The sequence below is a fragment of the Eumetopias jubatus genome, unplaced genomic scaffold (assembly GCF_037043125.1).
Source record: "Eumetopias jubatus isolate StellerSeaLion01/CBP00866 unplaced genomic scaffold, mEumJub1_p1.0 scaffold_11, whole genome shotgun sequence".
NCBI lineage: Eukaryota > Metazoa > Chordata > Mammalia > Carnivora > Otariidae > Eumetopias > Eumetopias jubatus.
This window is the reverse complement of record NW_028274817.1, coordinates 79,763,173-79,780,430: the sequence shown is the minus strand read 5'-3', so window position 1 is coordinate 79,780,430 and position 17,258 is coordinate 79,763,173. Positions and strand designations below refer to the sequence as shown.

General features: G+C 37.6%; 1 pseudogene; it reads left to right on the top strand.

Moving 5' to 3' along the window:
• Nucleotides 1-653: 653 nt before the first annotated feature.
• LOC114202027 (zeta-crystallin pseudogene) lies at nt 654-1,761 on the top strand (annotated as a pseudogene).
• Nucleotides 1,762-17,258: the final 15,497 nt, after the last annotated feature.

Genomic DNA, 17,258 nt, shown 5'->3' with positions numbered 1-17,258 from the left:
GCCTCAAGGAGCAGGAGAAAGAACTGCAAATAAAACCTAAACCAATCAGGAGAGGAGAAATAATAAAGATTAGAGCAGAGATCAATGACATAGAAACTAGAAAAACAGTAGCACAGATAACTGAACCAAGAAGCTCTTTCTTTGAAAGAATTAATAAGATCGAAAATCCACTGGCCAAATTTATCCAAAAGAAAATAGAAAGGACCCAAATTAATAAAATCATGAATAAAAAGGGAGAGATCACAACAAACATCAAGGAAATAGAAAAAATTATTAGAAATTATTACCAGTAACTATATGCCAACAAATTAAGCAACCTGGAAGAAATGGATACCTTCCTGGAAACTTACAAACTACCAAGACTGAAATAGGAAAAAAATAGATAATCTGAACAGACCAATAACCAGTAACGAAATTGTAGCAGTAATCAAAAAACTTCCAAAAAACAGAAGTCCAGGGCCAGATTTTTTCCCAGGGAATGTATCAAACATTTAAAGAGGAAATAATACCTATTCTCCTGAAGATGTTCCAAAAAATAGAAACAGAAAAAAAATTGTCAAACTCATTCTACGAGGCCAGCATTACCCTGATCCCAAAACCAGGCAAAGACCCCATCAGAAAGAATTACAGGCCCAGCTCCGTCCCCTTTTCTGTGGAGTCTGAGTGAGCCCTCGCAGGTTTTGCTTCCCCACTCTAGAACCGGATCACCATGGCGACTGGACAGAAGTTGATGAGAGCGATTCGAGTTTTTGAATTTGGTGGACCAGAAGTGCTGAAACTCCAGTCGGATATTGCAGTACCAATTCCAAAAGACCATCAGGTTCTGATCAAAGTCCACGCATGTGGTATAAACCCAGTGGAAACATATATTCGTTCTGGTACTTACAGCAGAAAACCACTCTTACCCTATACTCCTGGTTCAGATGTGGCTGGTGTAATAGAAGCCGTTGGAGATAATGTATCCACTTTCAGGAAAGGTGACAGAGTTTTCACTACCAGCACCATCTCTGGGGGCTACACCGAGTATGCTCTCGCAGCAGATCACAGTGTTTACACACTGCCAGAAAAACTGGACTTTGAGCAAGGAGCTGCCATCGGTATTCCCTATTTTACTGCTTATCGAGCTCTGCTCCACAGTGCCCGTGTGAAAGCTGGAGAAAGTGTGCTGGTTCATGGGGCTAGCGGAGGAGTTGGACTAGCAGCATGCCAAATTGCCAGAGCTTATGGCTTAAAGGTTTTGGGCACAGCTGGTACTGAGGAAGGACAAAACATTGTTTTGCAAAATGGAGCCCATGAAGTGTTCAATCACAGAGAACTTAATTATATTGATAAAATTAAGAAATCTGTTGGTGAAAAAGGAATTGATGTGATCATTGAAATGTTAGCTAATGTAAATCTTAGTAATGATTTGAATCTTCTGTCATATGGAGGACGAGTAATAGTTGTTGGCAGCAGAGGTCCTATTGAAATAAGCCCACGGGACACCATGGCAAAGGAATCTAGTATAATTGGAGTTGCTCTCTATTCATCAACTAAGGAGGAATCTAGGCAGTTTGCAGCTGCCCTTCAAGCCGGAATGGAAATTGGTTGGTTGAGACCTGTAATAGGTTCTCAGTATTCACTGGAGAAGGTGGCCCAGGCTCACGAAAATATCATCCATAGCAGTGGGGCTCGTGGGAAAATGATTCTTCTCTTAGAATGATTAATTCTTTCATGTATTTCCTATGCAATTAGAAGTTTCCTGTCCCAGTTTTACTTACACTACCTTTGTTCTAATCAGCATTCATTTGATTCAGTGAGTTTCTTATATTAAAAAACAAGATTTGCCTTTAGAGATCTGAGCATTGGAGTAGAATTTATTTTATAGCTCACAATATTCTTTATGCCTCCCACCTGCCTCTAATCAAGGAGTCATCATAGTAGGAAATAAAATGTCAGTAGTCATTTGGCATTGGGTGCGTTACAGAAATTCCTGGTGCTTGATCATTAATTCCATACCTTTGACTAAAAGAAGCTAATTCAAAATAAGACTGTGTGATTTCCAAGCCTACTTGTCCTTGTAAAGGTTCTTTAATACCTGATTAGCTCAGAACTGTATTGGACTCTGAAGATTTTCTGGACTAAATAAGATCCCTTTTCTAAGCTAATCTCATCTGGATCTACAAGTCTCTTGCAAGGGCAAGATAAACAATGTCCAGAGAAATGTGTTTTTTAACAAATAGTTTTCCACTATTTCCCCAATATTAGAACATCCACTGTGTTGATGGTTGATTACTCATTATCCACATATTCTTTTTTTTAATTGTACATTTAGTGCCACCTTTTTTTAAATTTTATTTTATTATGTTAATCACCATACATTGCATCATTGGTTTTTGCTGTAGTGTTCCATGATTCATTGTTTGTGTATGGCACCCAGTGCTCCATGCAGAACATGCCCTCTTTGATACCCATCACCAGGCTGACCCATCCCCCCACCCCTCTCCCCTCTAGAACCCTCAGTTTGTTTCTCAGAGTCCATAGTCTCTCATGGTTCGTCTCCCCCTCCGATTTCTCCCCCTTCATTATCCGTATATTCTGTGAAGAGAGCAGCCTTATTTTTGGCATAATATGATAGGTAGGTACCTAGTCTCCTGAGAGATACTTCCTGATGATTTGATTTTCCAAAATAGATTTAGAATTATCTGAGTGATGGGAGTTCTATGTTTTTATTTAAATTACTAAACAAATTTGATACATTAAGAGTGATCTGCTTTTGTCTTCATTACATGATAACCTGCAGTAAATTCTGTAGAAAAATAAAACCTGTGTTTATCTATTTGGTCTTTATATAGTACTTGCCTTACATCTCTTTTATGTAGTTCCTAATGGTTAATTTCTAACAGTGTTCTGTGCTGGAAGTCCTTATCGAAACTAAATAAAGGGATGATTACTTAGAAAAAAAAAAGAATTACAGAACAATATCCTTGATGAACATGGATGCCAAAATACTCAATAAGATCCTAGCTAATAACAACCAACAGTACATTAAAAGTATTATTCACAACGACCAAGTGGGGTTTATGCCTGGGCTTCAAGGGTGGTTCATCATTCTCAAATCAATCAACATGATAGAGCACATCAACAACAACAACAAAAAAAGACAAGAACCATATGATCCTCTCAACTGATGCAGAAAAAGCATTTGACAAAATACAACATCCGTTCCTAATTAACACTCTTCAGAGTAAAGGGATAGAGGGAACATTCCTCAATATCATAAAAACCATCTATGAAAAGCCCACAGCAAATATCATTATCAATGGGGATAAGCTGAGAGCTTTTCCCTTAAGGTCAGGAACACAACAAGGATGACCACACTCACCACAATTGTTCAACATAATGCTATAAGTCCTTCCCTCAGCAATCAGACCAGAAAAAGAAATAAAAGGCATCCAAATTGGCAAAGAAGAAGTCAAACTTTCTCTCTTTGCAGATGACATGGTACTTTATGTGGAAAACTGAAAAGATCCCACCCCCAAATTAGTAGAACTTATACAGCAATTCAGTAATGTGGCAGGATACAAAATCAATGCACAGAAATTAGTTGCTTTTCTACATTCTAACAATGTAACTGTAGAAAGAGAAATTAAGGAAATGATTCCACTCACAACAGCACCAAAACCATAAGATACCTCAGAATACACCTAACCAAAGAGGTAAAAGATCTATACTCTAGAAATTACAGAACACTTATAAAAGAAATTGAGGAAGACACAAAAGGATGGAATAACATTCCATGCTCATGGATTGGAAGAATAAACATTGTTAAAATGTCTATCCTGGCCAGAGCAATTTATACTTTCAATGCCATCCTTATTAAAATAACTTGTTTGTTTTCAAAGAGCTGGAACAAACAATCCTAAAATTTGTATAGAATCAGAAAGGACCCCAAATCACCAAGGATATGTTGAAAAAGAAAAACAAAGCTGGGGGCATCACGTTGCCTGACTTCAAGCTATATTACAAAGCAGTGATCACCAAGACAGCATGGTACTGGCACAAAAACAGACATATAGACCAATGGAACAGAATAGAGAGCCGAGATATGGACCCTCAACTCTATGGTCAAAAAATCTTCGAAAAAGCAGGAAGAAATATGCAATGTAAAAAAGAGTCTCTTCCATAAATGGTGCTGGGAAAATTGGACAGCTATATACATGGGAATGAAATTTGACCATTCTCTAACATCATACACAAAGATAAACTCAAAATGGATGAAAGACCTCAATGTGAGACAAGAATCCATCAAAATCCTAGATGAGAACATAGGCAATACCTCTTCAACATTGGCCACAACAATTTCTTTTAAGACACATTTCCAAAGGCAAGGGAAACAAAAGCGAAAATGAACTTTTGGAACTTCATCAAGATAAAAAGCTTCTGCACAGCAAAGGAAACAGTCAGCAAAACTAAGAAGCAGCCCATAGAATGGGAGAAGATATTTGCAAGTGACATTACATATAAAGGCTTGATATCCAAGATCTATAAAAATCTTCTCAAATTCAACACTCAAAAAACAACTAACTGAGTCAAAAAATGGGCAGAAGACATGAACAAAAACTTCTCCAAAGAAGACATACAGATGGCTAACATACACATGAACAAATGCTCCATTTGTTCAGGAAACAACAAATGTTGGTGAGGATATGGAGAAAAGGGAACCCTCTTATACTGTTGGTGGGATTGCAAGCTTATACAGCCAGTATGGAAAACAGTATGAAGTTTCCTCAAAAAGTTAAAAATAGAGCTACCCCATGACCCAGCAATTGCACTACTAGGTATTTACCCCATAGATACAAATGTAGTGATCTGCAGGGGCACGTGCAATTCAATGTTTATGGCAGCAATGTCCACAATAGCCAAACTATGGAAAGAGCCCAGACGTCCACTGACAGATAAATGGGTAAAGAAGAGGTGGTATACATATACAATGGAATATTACTCAGCCATCAGAAAGGATGAATATTTACCATTTACATTGATGTGGATAGAACCGGAGGGTATTATGCTGGGCGAAATAAATCAATCAGAGAAAGATAATTATATGGTTTTACTTATATGTGAAATTTAAGAAACAAAAGAGAGGAGTGTAGAGGAAGGGAGGGAAAAATAAAATGAGACATAATCAAAGAGGGAGACAAACCATAAGAAACGTAAGCATAAGAAACAAACTGAGGGTTGCTGGAGGGGGTGGAGTGGTGGGATGGGGTAACTGGCTGATAGGCATTAATGGCTTATGATGTAATGAGCACTGGGTATTATATGCAACTGATGAATAGCTGAGCTCTTACTCTGAAACTAAGAATAGGTTCATTAATGTTAACTATGTTATTTATTTATGTTATATGTTAATTAATTGAATTTAAATTTAAAAAAGAAAGAAAGCCATGATAGTAATACTTATCTTGGACACACTAGATTTTAAACAAAGACTGTAACAACAGACAAAGAAAGGCACTATGTTGTAAATAAAATTGACAATCCAAAAGGAACATCTAACAATTGTAAATATTTATGTTCCCAATATGGGAGCACCAAAATATATAAAACAATTAATAACAAACATAAAATAATTCATTGATAATAATACAATAATAGTAGGGGCTTTAACACCCTACTTACTTCAATGGACAGATCAACAAGGAAACAGAAAATCAACAAGTAAACAATGGCTTTGAATGACACATTGGACCTGATGGACTTAACAGATATATTCAGAATATTCCATCCAAAAACAGCAAAATACACATTCTTTTCAAGCACAAATGGAATATTCTCCAGAAAAGATCACATATTATGTGACAAAACATATACAAATACAAAAATATTGAAATCATACCATGCAACTTTTCTGACCACAATGCTATGAAACTAGAAATCAACTGCAAGAAAAAAATTTGGAAAGACCACAAATACATAGAGGTTAATCATCATGCTACTAAACAACGGATGGTTCAACCAGGTAATTAAAGAATTAAAAAAAAAACATACAAACAAATAAAGTGAAAGCACAATGGTCCAAAACATTAGGGATGAAATAAAAGTGATCCTATGAGGGAAATGTATAGCAATACAGGCCTACCTAAAGAAGCAAAAAAAATCTCAAAGAACAACTTAACTTTACACTATAAAGGAGCTAAAAAAAGAACAAACAATGTAGCCTAAAGGCAGCAGAGGGAAGGAGATAATAAAGATTAGAGCACAGATAAATGATACAGAAACTATTACTACTACTACTACTACTACTACTAGAATAGATAAATGAAGTAGGCAGATAGTCCATTGAAAGAAATTAATAAAAATGATAAAACCCAGGGTGCCTGGGTGGCTCAGTTGTTTAAGCGTCTGACTTCGGCTCAGTTCATAGTCTCAGGGTCCTGTGATCAAGCCCTGCATTGGGCTCGGTGCTCAGCAGGGAGTCTGCTTCTTCCTCTTCCTCTTCTTCTGCTCCTCCCCCCACTCATGCTCTCTCTCTCTCTCTTTCTCTCAAAATAAATAAAATAAATCTTTAAAAAATTTATAAAACCCTAGCTAAAATTAACAAAAACTAAAAAGAAAGGACCAAATAAATAAAATCATAAATGGGAGAGGAGAAATTGCAAACATCATCACAGAAATACAAACAAGTATAAAATAATATTTTGAAAGGCTATATGCCAACAAATTGGCCAACCTAGAAGAAATAGATAAATTCCTATAAACATAAATTAACAAAACTGAAACAGGAAGAAATAGAAAAATTGAAAGACCAAAAACCAGTAAACAAATTGAATCTGTATTTGAAAATTTCCCAGTAAATAAAAGTCCAGGACCAGATGGCTTCACAGAGGCATTCTACCAAACATTTAAAGAAGAGTTAAGACCTATACTTCTCAAACTATTCCAAACATTTTTTTAAAAAGTGACAACGTTCAAATTCATTCTATGATGCTAGCATTACCCTGCTACCAAAAGCAGATAAAGACACTACTAAAAAAGAGAATTACAAACCAATATGCCTGATGAACATAGAATAAAAATTTTCAATAAAATTCCAGCAAACAGAATCCAAAAATACCTTAAAAAATCATTCACTACAATCAGGAGAAATTTATTCCTGAATTGCAAAGGTGGTTCAATATTCACAGATCAATCAACATTATACACCACATTAAAAAAAGAAAAGATAAGAACCATATGATAATTTCAACAAATGGAGAAAAAGCATTTGAGAAAGCACAGTATACATAATAAAAAAAAAACCCTCAACAAAGTATTTTTAGAGGGAATATACCTCAACATAATAAAGGCCATATATGAAAAACCCACAACTAATATCATCCTCAATGGAAAAAACCTGAGAGCTTTTTTCCCATGGTCAGGAACAAGAGAGAGATGTCCACTCTCACCACTGTCTTTTAAGATAGTGTTAGAAGTCATAGCTACAGCAATCACAAAACAAAAAGGAATAAAAGATATCAAAATTCATAAGAAATAAGTAAAACTGTAACTATTTGCAGATGGCATGATGTTATGTATAGAGAACCAAATGATTCCACCAAAAAAAAGAAACTGCTGGAAATGAGAAATGAATTCAGTAAAGTTGCAGGATAGAAAAATCAATGTACAGAAATCTGTGTCATTTCTATACACCAATAATGAAGCAGGAAAAAGAAAATCAAAGAATCAACCGCACTTACAATTGATACAAAAACAAGACACCTAGAAATAAACCTAAACAAAGAGGTAAAAGAACTAGATTCCAAAAAACATAAGACACTGATGAAAAAATTTAGGATGACACAAAGAATCCACCAAAATCCTAGAAGAGAACATAGGCAGTAACCTCTTCCACATTGGCCACAGCAACATCTTTCAATCTACATCTCCAAAGGCTAGTGAAACAAAAGCAAAAATGAACTTTTGGAACTTCATCAAGATAAAAAGCTTCTGCACAGCAAAGGAAACAGTCAACAAAACAAAGAGGCAACCCACAGAATGGGAGAAGATATTTGCAAATAACACTACAGACAAAGCGCTGATTTCCAAGATCTATAAAGAACTTCTCAAACTCAAAACCCAAAAAGTAAATGATCAAGTCAAAAAATGGGCGGAAGATATGGACAGACACTTCTCCAAAGAAGACATACAAATGGCTAACAGACACATGAAAAAATGTTCATCATCATTAGCCATCAGGAAAATTCAAATCAAAAACACATTGAGATACCACCCTACACAAGTTAGAATGGCAAAAACGGACAGGGAAAGAAACAACAAATGTTGGAGAGGTTGTGGAGATAGGGGAACCCTCTTACACTATTGGTGGGAATGGAAGTTGGTACAGCCACTTTGGAAAACAGTGTGGAGGTTCCTCAAAAAATTAAAAATAGAGCTACCCTAGGACCCAGCAATTGCACTTCTGGGTATTTACCCCAACAATACAAATGTAGTGAAAAGAAGGGCCATATGAACCCCAACGTTCATAGCAGCAAAGTCCGCAATAGCCAAACTGTGGAAAGAGCTGAGATGCCCTTCAACAGATGAATGGATAAAGAAGATGTGGTTCATTTATACACAATGGAATATTACTCAGCCATCAGAAAGGATGAATACCCAACTTTTACATTAACATGGATGGGACTGGAGGAGATTATGGTAAGTGAAATTAGTCTAGCAGAGAAAGTCAATTATATGATTTCACTTATTTGTGAACATAAGGAATAGCATGGAGGACATTAGGAGAAGAAAGGGAAAAATAAAGGGGGGGAATCGGAGGGGGGGGAGGAACCATGAGAGACTATGGACTCTGAGAAACAGACTAAGGGTCTTTGAGGGGAGGGGGGTGGGGGGATGGGTTGGCCCATTGGTGCGTATTAAGGAGGGTACATACTGCATGGAGCACTGGGTGTTATATGAAAACAATGTATCGTGGATCACTACATCAAAAACTAATGATGTATTGTATGGTGACAAACATAACATAATAAAATAAAATAAAATAAAATAAAATAAAATAAAATAAAATAAAATAAAATAAAATAAAATTGAAAAAAGAAAACCTTCATAAAAATAAGAACAAATATGGCTAAAATCCTCTACTAGTCAAAGCAATCTACAGATTTAATTCAATACCTACAAAAATACCACCAGCATTGTTCACAGAGCCAGAACAAACAATCCTAAAATTTGTTTGGAACCACAAAATACCACAAATAGCCAAAGCAATCCTGCAAAACTAAAGCATAGCTGGAAGAATCACAACTCCAGACTTCAAGTTATGCTACAAAGCTCTAGTGATCAAAACAGTATGGTACTGGCACAAAAATAGACACATAGATTGATGGAACAGAATAGAAAACCCAGAAAAGAACCCACAACCACATGGTCAATTAACCTTCAACAAAGCAGAAAGAATATCCAATGAGAAAAAAGACAGTCCCTTCAACAAATGGTGTTGGGAAAACTGGACAGCAACATGGAAAAGAATATGAAACTGTACCATTTTCTTACACCATACACAAAGCTAAATTCAAGATGGATGAAATAAAATAAGATGATATTAGAGAGGGAGACAAACCATAAGAGACTCTTAACTATCAGAAACAAACTAAGGGGAACTGGGTGGGGGGGATGGGGTAACTGGATAATGGGCATTAAGGAAGGCACTGGATGTAATGAGCACTGGGTGTTATATACAAGTGATGAATCACTAAACTCTACCTCTGAAACTAGTAACACACTATAAATTAATTAATTCCATTTAAATTTAAAAATTTGATGAAAGACCTAAATGTTAAACAGAAAAACCTCAAAATCCTAGAGAACAAAGGCAGCAAACACTCTGACAACGGCCATATCAACTTCTTCCTAGATATATCTCCTGAGACAAGGGAAAACAAAAATAAACTGTTGGGACTTCATCAAGTTAAAACGCTTTACACAGGGAAGGAAACAATTGACAAAACTAAAAGGCAAGCTATAGAATGGGAGAAGATATTTGCAAATGACACATCTGATAAAGGGTTAGTATCCAAAATATATAAAGAACTTGTAGGACTCAAAACTAAAAACAGAATAATCCAATTTAAAAAGTGGGCAGAAGACACAATAGACATTTCTCCAAGAATATGTCCAACAGACACATGAAAAGATGTTCAATATCACTCATCTTCATGGAGAGACAAAACAAAACTACAATGAGATCTCACTTTGCATTTGTCTGAATGGCTAAAAACAACAACATAGAAACAAAAGTGTTGGAGAGGATGTGGATAAAGGGGAAGCCTCCTGCAATGTTGGTGGGAATGCAAACTGGTGCAGCCACTCTGGGATAGAGTATGGAAGTTCCTCAAAGTGTTAAAATAGAACTACCCTATGGGGTACCTGGATGGCTGAGTAGGTTAAGCGTCCAACACTCTCTCTTTTTTTTAATTATGTTAGTCACCATACAATACATCATTAGTCTTTGATGTAGTGTTCCATGATTCATTGTTTGTGTAAAACACCCAGTGCTCCAAGCAATACATGCCCACCTTAACACCCATCATTGGGCTAACCCATTCCTCAATGCCCTCCACTCTAAAACCCTCAGTTTGTTTTCCAGAGTCCATAGTCTCTCATGGTTCATCTCCTCATCTTACCCCCCCCTTTATTTTTCCCTTACTTCTCCTAATGTCCTCCATGCTATACCTTATGTTCCACAAACAAGTGAAACCATATGATAATTGACTTTCTCTGCTTGACTTATTTCACTTAGCATAATCTCCTCCAGTCCCATCCATGTTGATGCAAAAGTTGGGTATTTATCCTTTCTGATGGCTGAGTAATATTCCATTGTATATATGGACCACATCTTCTTTATCCATTCACCTGTTGAAGGGCATCTCATCTCTTTCCACAGTTTGGCTATTGTGGACATTGCTGCTATGAACATTGGGATGCATATGGCCCTTCTTTTCACTATATCTGTATTGTTGGGGTAAATACCCAGAAGTGCAATTGCTGAGTCCTAGGTAGCTCTATTTTTAATTTTTTGAGGAACCTCCACACTGTATTCCAAAGTGGCTGTACCAACTTGCATTCCCACCATCAGTGTAAGAAGGTTATCCTTTCTCCACAACCTCTCTAAGATTTGTTTTTTCTTGCATTGTCAATTTTTGCCATTCTAACTACTATAAGGTGGTATCTCAGTGTGTTTTTTTATTTGAATTTCCCTGATGGTGAATGATGATGAACATTTTTTCATGTGTCTTTTGGCGATTTGTATGTCTTTGGAGAAGTGTCTGCTCATCTCTTCTACCCATTATTTGACTTATTTGTTTTCTGGGTGTTGAGTTTAAGTAGTTCTTTATAGATCTTGGATATTAGCCCTTTGTCTGTAGTGTCATTTGCAAATATCTTCTCCCATTCCGCGGATTGCCTCTTCATTTTCTTGACTGTTTCCTTTGCTGTGCAGAAACTTTTTATCTTGATGAAGTTCCAAAAGTTCATTTTTGCTTTTGTTTCCCTTATCTTAGGGGATGTGTCTTGAAAGATGTTGCTGTGGCCGATGTTGAAGATGTTACTGCCTATGTTCTCCTCTAGGATTTTGATGGATTCCTGTCTCACATTGAGCTCTTTCATCCATTTTCAGTTTTTATCTTTGTGTATCATGTAAGAGAATGGTCGAGTTTCATTCTTCTGTATGTAGCTGTCACATTTTCCCAGCACCATTTATTGAAGAGACTGTCTTTTTTTCAACTGGATATTCTTTCCTGATTTGTTGAATATTAGTTGACCATAGGGCTGAGGGTCCATTTAGGGGGTCTTTATTCTGTACCACTGATCTATGTGTCTCATTTTGTGCCAGTACCATGCTGTCTTGATGATCAGAGCTTTGTAATATAGCTTGAAGTCAGACAACGCGATGCTCCCAGCTTTGTTTTTCTTTTTCAAAATTTCCTTGGTGATTCAGGGTCTTTTCTGATTCCATACCAATTTTATGATTGTTTCATTCAGCCCTTTGAAAAATATTATTGTTATTTTGATTGGGATGTCTTTGAAAGGATAGATTGCTCTGGGCAGCATAGACATTTTCACAATATTTATTCTTCTCATCCATGAACATGGAATGTTTTTCTATCTTTTTGTGTCATTTTCAATTTCTTTTATGAATGTTCTGTAGTTCCTAGAGTATAGATCCTTTACCTCTTTGTTTAGGTTTATTACAAAGTATCTTATGGTTTTTGGTGCTTTTGTAAATGGAATCGTTTCTCTAATTTCTCTTTCTACAGTTACATTGTTAATGTATATAAAAACAACTGATTTCTGTGCATTGATTTTGTATCCTGCCACATTACTGAATTGCTGTATGAGTCCTAGTAATTTGCGGGTGGAGTCTTTTGTGTTTTCCACACAAAGTATCATGTCATCTGCAAAAAGAGAGAGTTTGACTTCTTTGCCCATTTGAATCCCTTTTATTTCTTTTTCTTGTCTGATTGCTGAGGCAAGGACTTCTAGTGCTAGGTTGAACAATAGGGGCGAGAGTGGGCATCCTTGTCGTGTTCCTGATCTTAAGGGAAAAGGCTCTCAGCTTTTCCCCATTGAGAATGATATTCCGTCTGGGCTTTTTTTTTTTTTTTTTTTTTTTTGACAGAGAGAAACACAGTGAGAGAGGGAACATAAGCAGGGGGAGTGGGAGAGGGAGAAGCAGGCTTCCCGCTGAGCAGGGAACCCGATGTGGGGCTTGATCCAAGGATCCCGGGATCATGACCCGAGCCGAAGGCAGATGGTTAATGACTGAGCCACCCAGGCGCCCCTCCGTCTGGGCTTTTTATAGATGGTTTTAATGATATTGAGAAATGTTCCCTCTATCCCTACACTCTGAAGAGTTTTAATCAGAAATGGATGCTGTACTTGGTCAAATGCTTTTTCTGCATCAACTGAGAGGACCATGTGTTTCTTCTCTCTCCCCTTATTAATGTGTTCTATCACATTGTTTCATTTGCGAATGTTGAACCACCCTTGCAGCCCGGGGATAAATCCCACTTGGTTGTGGTAGATGATCTTTTTAATGTATTGTTGGATCCTATTAGCTAGGATGTTGTTGAGAATTTTGGAATCCATATGCATCAGGGATAATGGTCTTAAATTCTTTTTGATGGGGTCATTGCCTGGTTTTGGGATCAAGGTAATGCTCACCTCGTAGAATGAGTCTGGAAGTTTTTCTTCTTTTTCTGTTTTTTGAAACAGCTTCAGGAGAATAGGTGTTATTTCTTCTTTCAATGTTTGGTAGAATTCCGAAGGGAATCCATCGGTCCTGGACTCTTATTTTTTGGGAGGTTTTTAATCACTGCTTCAATCTCATTACTGGTTATTAGTCTATTCATGTTGTCAATTATTTCCTGTTTTAGTCTTGGTAGTTTATAGGTTTCCAAGAAAGCACCCATTTCTTCCAGGTTGTTTAATTTATTGGCATACAGTTGTTGATAATAATTTCTGATAACTGTTTCTGTTTTATTGGTGTTAGTCGTGATCATTCATAATTTTATAAATTTGGGTCCTTTCTTTTTCTTTTGGAATAGTCTGGCCAGTGGTTTATCAATCTTATTAATTCTTTCAAAGAACCAACTTCCAGCTTTGTTGATCTGCTCTACTGTATTTCTGGTTTCTAATTCATTGATCTCTGCTCTAATCTTAAGTATTTCTCTTCTAGTGCATGGCTTAGGCATCTATTGTCATTTTTTTCTTCAGTTTTATAAGGTGAAAAGTTAGTTGGTGAATTCAGGATTTTTCTATTTTCTTGAGTGAGGCTTGTATAGCTATGTATTTCCCCCTTAGGACCACCTTTGCAGTATCCCATAGGGTTTGAACTGATGTGTTTTTGTTCTCATTGGTTTCCATGAATTGTTTAAGTTCTTTGATTTCTTGGTTGACCCAAACATTCTTAAGCAGAATGGTCTTTAGCCTCCAAGTGTTTGAATTTCTTCCAAATTTTTTCTTGTGATTGAGCTCCAGTTTCCAAGCATTATGGTCTGAGAATATGCAGGGAATAATCTCAGTCTTTTGATATCAGTTGAGACCTGATTTGTGAGCCAGTATGTGGTCTATTCTGGAGAAAGTTCCATGTGAGCTCGAGTAGAATGAGTATTCTGTTGTTTTAGGGTAGAATGTTCGGTATATATCTAGGAATTCCCTCTGGTCCAGTGTGTCATTTAAAGCTTTTGTTTCTTTTTTGATAGTATGCTTAGATAATCTGTCTATTGCTGTGAGTGGAGCATTGAGGTTCCTACTATTGATGTATTGTTATCCATATGTTTCTTTATTTTGTTTATTAATTGGTTTATATAATTGTTTGCTCCCATGTTGGGGGCATAGATATTTACAATTGCTAGATTTTCTTGTTAGATAGACCCTTTAAGAATGATATTGTGTCCTTCTGTGTCTCTAACTACAGTCTTTAGCTTAAAACCTAATTTGTCTGATAGGAGAATTGCTACCCCAGCTTTTTTTTGAGGTCCGTTGGTATGAAAGATGGTTCTCCAACCCTTCACTTTCAGTCTGGATGTATCTTTAGGTTCAAAATGAGTCTCTTGTAGGCAGCACATGGATGACTTCAGTCTTTTTATCCAATCTGCAGCCCTGTGCCATTTTATGGGAGTATTTAGGCCATTCACATTGAGAGTGATTATCGAAAGATATGAGTTTATTGTCATTATGTAGTCTGTGAAGTCCCTGTTTCTATCAATTGTCTCTAAATTTCTATTCTATATCACTCTTGGGGTCTTTCTCCTTTTATAGAACCACCCTTAATATTTCTTGCAGAGCCGGCTTAGTGGTCACATATTCTTTCAGTTTCTTCTGGTCCTGGAAGCTCTTTATCTCTCCAGCCATTCTGAATGACAGCCTTGCTAGATAAATATTCTTGGCAGTATCTTCTTCTCATTTAGTACCCTGAATATGTCTTGCCAGTCCTGTCTTGCCAGGTCTCTGGGATAGGTCTGATGTTATTCTGATGTTCCTCCCTCTGCACGTAAGAAATCTCTTCCCCCTAAGTGCCCTTAAGATGACTTCCTTGGTTCTGAGATTTGCGAGTTTTACTATTACATGCTGAGGCATTGGTCTGTTCTCCTTGATCTTGGGAGTGGTCCTCTCTGCCTCTAAGACATGAATGCTTGTTTCATTCCCCAGACTGGGGAAGCTCTCAGCTACAGTTTGCTCACGTATACCTTCTAGTCCTCTCTCTCTCTACCCCCTCAGGGATCCCAATAATTCTGTCATGGAATGGTTCATGCATCACTTATTTCTCTAATTCTGTTTTCATGGATTTTAAGCTGTTTGTTCCAGGCCTCCTTCTATTCATTCTTTTCTATCAGTTTGTCTTCTAGATCACTAATTCGTTTTTCTGCCTCATTTACCCAAGCCGTTAAGAGTATCTATATTAGATTGGATCTCATTGATAGCATTTTTAAGTTCTGCCAAATCAGCTCTCATTTCTGCCCTTAGAGAATCTATGTTCCTGTTAATGGTTTTCTCCAGCCTAGCTATTGTCTTCATAACTGTTACCCTGAAATCTATTTCTGACGTCTTGCTTATATTCATATCCATTAGGTCTGTGGGAGAAACCATTGTCTGTGGGTCTTTTCTTTGTTGGGAGTTCCTCCTCTTAGTCATTCTGTTGAATTGTGGTTGAGGGAATGTACAGTTGAAAATATCAACCACAATCCAGGCATGTTGCACCCTGGGAAATTTCAGAGCAATCAGAAGCCACCACAAAAAAAAAAAAAATACCAGCCAAAATTAAACCCAAGAATAAGATTTATAATGTACAAAAACAAAAACAAAGAAAAACGTGCAAAAAAAAAAAAAAAAGAAAAAACGGCGGGGTGAAGGGAAGGTGGCTATAACCATTGATGTGGGGGTGATAGGGTCTTTAAGCCCTTCCTGGGTTTATTTTGTTCTCTTTGTTAGAGAACAATACTTCCCAGAGATACAGGGAAATTAAAACTGGTATATATATAAAGGTAGTATTGAATAGGGCAAAAAGGACTACGTTGAAGCTTATATCATCTATATTTATATCTATACCTATATCTATCTATCTATCTATCTATCTATCTATATATATATATATATATATAAAAGAAAAAAACATACATGTGAAAAAGTTCAAGTTAAAAAGTTACTATGGAATATGTTGTAGTAAACATCTAGTTGAAATGATAAGTAGGTAAAAAAAAAACAGAGGAAACATGAGAAGGAATTTTAAAAAAAGAGAAAAGTTGTATCTAAGAAATACACAGGCCATGAGGCAATACCAGGAGCTTAATATACTAATTTTCCCCTGGTGTTGGGGTTTTACAGTTTTATGGGGACCTTGGGGTTGTTGTCCTCTTGTTTTTCCATCTTGTCTTCCAGGGGAGGGGTCTGCCAGGGTGTTTTTCAGTCAGTAGTGTTTGGGCAGAGTTGACCTGCCCCCTGTCAAGGGCCTGGGCTCTGTTGAAACCGGTTTTTTGGGGCTTTTGTTCTCTGAGGGCTTTTGCTCTCTGGTGGCTTTTAGCGACTTTTTCAAAACGTCAGATCAAAGGAAAATGTGGGCACCCAGATCTCTGCCCCAGAGGAGAGAAACCACAGTCTGCTCCTCTCTGAATCCTCCAGAACACACAGTCTCCCCCTCTGTAAGTGTCCCTGAAAACCACAGCCTCTCACAGACAGTGCATGCTCCCAGCAATCCTCTCAACAGTGGACCCAGGCACCTGCTTTCTCTGCCCCCTGTGCCACCAAAACTGCTAGTGATTGCGGTCTGGGCAGGCTCGGCCCCCAGCGGCAGCAGTGACTGGCTCCCGGGTCCTCAGGCTCAGGTCTGTGCCTGGTCCTCTCGGACCCTGGTTTGGGCATGGGCAGCGGCTGCCTGTCCCCTGGATCCGCAGGCACAGGTCTGAGCCTGCAGCCACTGGGTCCCACCATTTACCCCTTAAACCCCTGTGTTCTGTTTGAGCACTGTTATCAGTCCCTTCCCGTCCCACAGTCACTGCTCTCCAAGCTATCACTGGTCCCCAGGTGCAGGACGCTTTTGCACTGGGGTATTACTTTCCAATGGCTAGCTTCTGGTGGTCCCCTCCCCCTTCTGTTCATCCTCCACACAATCACAACTCCATCCTTCGTACCTCTCGACTGTTGATCCTCTGGCTGCTTGAGATCCTGATGTATAATCTTACATCTCAGGCTGATTTCGTGGGTGTTCAGAATGGCTTGGA